The sequence below is a fragment of the Electrophorus electricus genome, chromosome 2 (assembly GCF_013358815.1).
Source record: "Electrophorus electricus isolate fEleEle1 chromosome 2, fEleEle1.pri, whole genome shotgun sequence".
NCBI classification, from domain to species: Eukaryota; Metazoa; Chordata; class Actinopteri; order Gymnotiformes; family Gymnotidae; genus Electrophorus; species Electrophorus electricus.
The window spans coordinates 22,390,540-22,397,555 of record NC_049536.1 but is presented as its reverse complement, the minus strand read 5'-3'; positions in this window follow the sequence as shown (position 1 = coordinate 22,397,555).

Genomic DNA, 7,016 nt, shown 5'->3' with positions numbered 1-7,016 from the left:
GCTGCTAATAAAATATTTTATTTGAATCACAACAGATTTAGCATACAATAACTATTGTGAATAAAAATAACAACTACAGGAAAAAAACTGGCAAACCCACTAATCTAAATGAACTCAGCTAAACATATATAAGAGTAGTGTGGTGTGAAACAGATTTAAGGAATCTGAGGGAGAAATTTGTCAGGCACTCAGAAACAAACACTAAAAAGCTCACCAGTGCAGTTCATCAAAGTTGAGACCACAGGTAGCAGGGCAGAAATGACTTATCAGGGTTATTAACGGCTGTATTAACATTCATCCATTTCCACTTCTGCTTTGTTTCAGACTCTCTGTTGTGTCTAGTTTGTTCTTAGTCTCTTTCACTCTTCACACATGCTGTGCATCTATCATGTCCAAGTACTTTGCTTCAATGATCTTTGGCAGCAAGTTGTTCCTAAAAAAGGAAGATGGACAATCGTAAACAACCCTCATGCCAGCAAACACCATGGTACATTTTTACATTCACAGCATTTAAGCAACTTTTATTTCATTTTTATCCAAAATAACTTACAATTATGACTGAACACAACTTGAGTAAGTGAGGGTTAAATGTCTTGTTCAGGGGCCCAACAGTGGTAACTTGGCCATGGTAGGACTTGAACTAGCAACCTTATTATAAGTCGAGTATCAACCACTGTGCCACAACTACCCCAATATATCTTACCATGTTCAAACACATTACCATTTGACATAACAAAGTACACACTGGCCGTCGAAGGCCGTGAGTTTTCCAGACGTACTGTAGTGCACATGCACGCAGCACGAGGCCACAGGTATTGGTATGGTGACTAAACCCTCTGTCTTGCTGTAAGAGAGGATAGCTGGTACGTACCTAACCGAAACAAGGAGGACTGTGAGCAGGGGGAGCAGCATTTTTACATAAGGGAGCGGGCACATCCCAAAGGCACACAGGACGAGGAGCTGGAGCACCTGCACGCCCGTGAAACAGTGCACTTTCCTTGGCGGGACTCGGCGGATGTAGTGTGTGGGTGGACAGGACGTCTAAGGAGTGGAGACAGAAGGGAGGAACCAGCTTTCAGAAACAAATTCATAAAAATTTTATGAACTCTTTGGCAAATGAAACATTTCAGGTTACACACAGACACCTGACTCAGAACCAGCACCATCTTATAATAATAATAATATTAATAATAATAATAATAATAATAATAATAATAATAAATTAGACTTATGTGGCGCCTTTCACACACACGGTTTCTTTACAGTTTTAAGGGGATTTATATCATCGCAAAAGAAAAACAGGTTGACTTCTTTGTTTACTGTATTGTCTGATTATTTCATACCAGACACAGAAGGTGACTGCTACATTTACATGGGTCCCTTTAAGGATTTCAGTCCCCTTCATAACACTGCTTTTTAACACGCCTTAAGGCTCGTCAGTGTGAACAAAAACATTACTGGCTTCTTTGTTGCGTCACATCAATCTACCATTTGGACCAACTGATGACAAACCTTTAATTAGTCCCACTTGTAGTCATAATTTCATCTCTTTAGGTGGTATCAGCTATCACTTGCTACACACTCTTCCTTCATGTTCCAAGAGGTTGCTGACAAGACTCAAATTTAGACGGTAGGTGGGCAGTAAACCTTTTGAAGTATTTTCATCAGTACTTCTGTATACTAAAATATTGATTTTTTATTTTTTTTTACTGTTTTAGAAGGGGGAAAAAAATCAGTAAAGAAGAGCCAAAATAAGCAGAAGTGAAGTATTCCAAACCAATGTTATGATCTTTCAACGGCACCCTGGAGCGGCAAAAATGTAGTCTGGAGAGAGAATTACACAAGCCATTACTAACAATATCTGGGTAGCTAAACTGATTTGGGTAAGGCTGTTGTCTCTTTGGATGAACGCAGCCAACAAAACAATACCAATCAGGAACACTAAACCACGCAGCACTCTGATGGGACCACGGCTGGGGGACAAAACGAACGCTTAACAGTGTCAGATCACTAAACATGAACTTTTAAACTATGGGCTTATTATTAATAACAGTAACAGCAGTATCACAACATACCTCACATTTTTTAACTTTCTGTGCCTGCTAAGCCTCCAGTTTCTTACTTGGTCTAAGTACTCAGTGTAATGTCATCTTTATGCATTCTCTTTGACAGTGTTTTAGATTTTAGAAGGATTACTTCAATGCACAGAAGTATTCCCTGTTTGTTAATTAGTAGAATCCTACTGATCCATGCCGTACGTGCATTGCGCCACACACACGGTGGCTAATTTTACATTTCTATCACGTTTAAGTCTGGAAGTTATCTTACATATACCCTTAGTTCACATATATCCCTTGCACAAAGAAGGGGAAATATTTGAACAACTGCTATCAGATTCTATCTATTTAAGTCTTTACCATGATCAAACTATTAGAGTCACTGTACATTTTTAGTTCTGTACCTTTCTATCTAGCAAGAATGTTTAATAAAATGATGAGACCTAGCTGACACTTTTATCCAAAGCAACTTACAATTATAACTGAATACATCTTGAGTAATTGAGGGTTAAGAGTCTTACTCAGGGGTCCACCAGTGGTAACTTGACAGAGGCAGGACTTGAACCAGCAACCTTCCCATTACAAGTCAAGCACCTTAAATACTGTTTCCTCATATTAGGACTCAGTGTGCTTCAGTGGGTACCTTCAGGTTTGTAATGGTAATGGTAACATTGCTATGCATCTGTGCTGGATTCAACCTTAATTATTCTCTGCAACATACTGGAGTGATAAATACTCTTCAGAATACCCGCAGGGGTAAATAGAGTTAAGAAAAAAAGAATACAAGGTCAGAAAATGAATCAGAATAAAGATCAGTCTCAACTGTTAAAAGCTCAGTGTTGGTTGATGACGGACTGATATATGAACTTGGCCTTTGTACAAGTGAAGTCTAATAATAACATACTCAAATGATATCACCATCTTTACTATCTGCCACTACGGCTGGCTGCAGGTGTTATTCAAGACTACTGTGATAATCGAAGAAGGGATTAACTCTGGTTATCTGTCCTTGTAAACAGGCCCACCACCTCTCTTTTTTTTTTACAACACAATTGTTTAACTGAAAGAAGAAAAACAAAGTCGCTTTGTTCTCACAATCCTAAACCACTGTCTCGGAGAAGTTTCCTCATTATTTGGTCCAATGTTTAAATGAGAAACATTTGTTCAAAAGGCATGCAGATGATGAAACTGAAGGTAAAAGTTTAGCCCATCCCAGAACAACGAGGTTCTTTCAATAATAGGAAGTATTTTATTCAAGACACTTTATCTGTTTTATATTGTGGAGACATTCTTTACATGGAGGTCTATGAAGATACCACCATTTATTCTATATTCTCAAGATGTGATTTCATTGTGTTATAATTGTTTATTTATTTATAATTACATTAAACTTAAGTCATTTTAATAGGTCTTTTTTAAAGTCAATTAAATGGAACAGTGGTTAGATGTTTACATCCTTTTTCAGAACTAAAATACACATCAGACAAGCCATTAGTACGTCTATATCCACCAACGCGCCTGGGAGTTACCTCAAATAATCCACTCACAGCCTCGACAGTTTACCAGCTTTTTAAAGAATGTGTTACACTTAATAGCAGCGTTTTTCTTAAAATATTAAAAGCTGTGGTTGTGAAGCCTTTTCTAAAAAATAAAAAAAAAGAAAGAAAATCTATAGGCAAAATCTGGAGCAATCTTGAGAATTACAGTAGTTAATAATGTTTATTTAAATATAGACACTGGGACTGAATTTGTTCTGTTTCTGGTCAGTCTCAGTGCTGCTTTTGATACCACTGACCATAAAATTCTTACAGACTTTAGAGGTGTGCTAGACTCTCAGGAACATAAAATGGTAATGAAATGGTTCAGTTCATACCTGCAGGGCAGGAATTACTTTGTTGAAATAGAAAATAACGTTTCTGAAAGAATGCCTGTGACCCGTGGAGTGCCTCAGGGCTCAGCTCTCGGTCTGCTCTTTTTACACGCTTCCTCTTGATCAGATCTTACCAGATTTGGAACCGTCCTGCCACAACTGCGCCGACGACGCAGACTTACTTGGACAGACAATTACAGACCCTTCAACTCACTTTGTAAGTACCTCAACCACATCACTAACTGGATGGGCTAAAAATGTTCAGTAGTTTAATAAAGATAAATCAGAGATTATAATATTTGGCAACAGTAATGAAAGGCACAGAAATGTTGCCTATTTGGGTTCCAAAGTCCTCAAATCTAAAGAGCTAGTTGGTAAACTTGGCACACTAATAGACTCTGATCTCAGTTTTAGTAATCATACCAAATCAGTTATTAAATCAGCACTTTATCACCTTAAGACTATCAACAGGATCAGAGATATTCTGACCTAGAGACTAAGCTTTTGTTCCTAACAGGACTGATCACTGTAATGGTCTCCTAATGGGACTCCTAAAAGAGATCATCAAACAACTTGATTCAAAATGCAGTTGCCAGAGTTTTCACTCTTTTCAAGAGCAAAAAAAGGAAAAATATCACTCCAATTATTAAATCCTTACACTGTAACAGAGTTGAATTTAAGGTGTATTACTGGTCTACAAATAACTAAATTGTGTAGAAACAGTAAATCTATCTGACATGCTGTAGATGATATGCCGTAGCGATATGCTGTAGCGAACTGAGCAGAACCCTCAGATCAGCAGGAACCAGTCAGTCCTGCCCAGAGTAAAGAATAACTGTACATTTACACACAGCAGAGTAAAGACTAACTACGTTTACATGGAGCTAAGTAAAGAATAATGTTACATTTACATACAGCAGAGTAAATGTTACATTTACACAAAGCAGAGTAAAGACTAATGTTACATTTACACTCAGCAATATAAAGACTAACGGTACATTTACACGGAGCAGTGTAAAGACTAATGTTACATTTACACGGAGCAAAGTGAAAACTAACGGTACATTTACACGCAGCAGTGTAAAGACTAACGGTACATTTACATGAGTGTGTTTTGCCTCCTGCTGGCTGTTTTGGGGGTGTGTCACTAAAAACAAGGAAGTTTATCTGTCAACAGCAACACCATCCGAAAAACTACTTAAAAACTTACCTGTTCATGTTTTAACATCACATGTAAAATTCATATCTAATATGGTGGTGACATGATGATTTGTGCTTTATTGTGTCTTAGGGAAAAGTTTCTTGGACTCAACACAGAAAAACAATCACACGTTCACATGCACACACCGTCGTTCAATATTTGAGCTCTAACTGACTCTACAGTTATTTACACAGTCCCACGACCACGGCACGGCTCAACAATAACTGCACAGTCACACAACTTATAACCATCAACTACTGCACCGTTCAACAAGCGCATAACTTTCAGATACTGTACTTGGTGCACAGTTCAATAATTTCAGCACAGCCACACCCCACAATAGTCACATAGTCTGCACAGTCATGTCTCCAAAACCAGCCTGTAGTTATTGTACAATCCCACTCCTACTGCACAACCTCACAGCTTTAAAAAAAAAAAAAAAAAAATCACCAGTCCCACAATCATTGGACAGCCTTAAACAGTCTAAAAAAACCGCAGTTACCTAGACCTGCTATTTAAATTTGTTATTGAAGCAGGCACAGACACATTTTTAAAATGATTTAATTTGCACCTTGGCACTCTGTATCTTCTGCCAGAGGGCAGCAGCTGGTACTTGGAGTGCAGGACATGGGATGAGTTTGATACTAATTTCTGTGCTCCTCTGAGCAAAGTGGTTTCATAGAGGTCTGAAAAGATTTATAGTATTTTTTTTCCCCTGTGACTTTCATTGCGGTTTTCACTATGGAAATAATGAGAGATTTTAACTGAGCAGTAAGACTGCCACACCATGCCAGCGTGCCATAAATGGCGAAAAACATTTTTAAACAAATGTTAAAACCCAGCAGGAGCTCCAACGATTTCTGACAGCTTCTTCCATGCCGCATTTTTAAATATGTCTTCTGTATTCATACAGAGTCCAGCTAAACTCACTTCTTATTTGCCCACAGTTGAGAACAGCTCAAGTTTCAACACTCTCTTCGCTCAGATCACAGCACACTCACAACCATATTCCTCTGTGCACGACCGCCGCCAGACGAGAGGTGAAGTGAACATCTTCTCACGTTGCTGCGGTGCAAATGTGCCGTGAGCACGGAGAGGCAGCATTTAGCTAGTCTGTTGTTCTTAAGTGGAACCTGTCCATCCAATCAGAGAATATTACAAGAGCCCTGACACGAGATGCTTTTAAATCTAAATAATAACTTTCTCATTTAACCAGGCTTTTAAACTCAGTTTACACTGTTCCCTTACCTCCTGTTTAACTACTCTGTTAACTTTTTTATTTTCAGCACTACAATGCACTTTTATTTCTCTTAATTCTTGATTTATTGCCTTTATTTTCATATTTTATCTGAGCACTTCACGTGTTCAATCTGAAATTGTTTACCACTTTAATTTTTAACATTTATTTTAACTACAGGCTTATTTAGATGTCTGTTTGAAATTTGTTGATTAAATCGATTGTTTTTCATTGAAATATATTCCATGTACATTTTTTATGTGAAGCACTTTGAATGGCCACTGTATTTGAAAAGTGCTATATGAGTAAGCCTGCCTTGTCAAACAAAATGTGAACAAAGCACTGACAGCCTGGAAAAACAATACTACTCCATTATAAAATATCATTATCATATTTTGTCAAAAATAATAACAAGAACAAAATCTTGGCACTAACTTGTTGGAAGGGTTAGGACTGGTCCTAAGTCAGACAGCTCTATAGCATTTGTGCAAGCATCAGGCTACGCTAGTTAAAGTTAACATCATGAAAGAGTTCGATTCAAACTCAAAACAAGCATTTTATGTTCAAAGCAATCTATCTGCTTCCAGAGGAGACGTCACACTTAATGCTACCCTAAATAAAAGCTTTTTTACTTCAGTTTTGATTGTACAA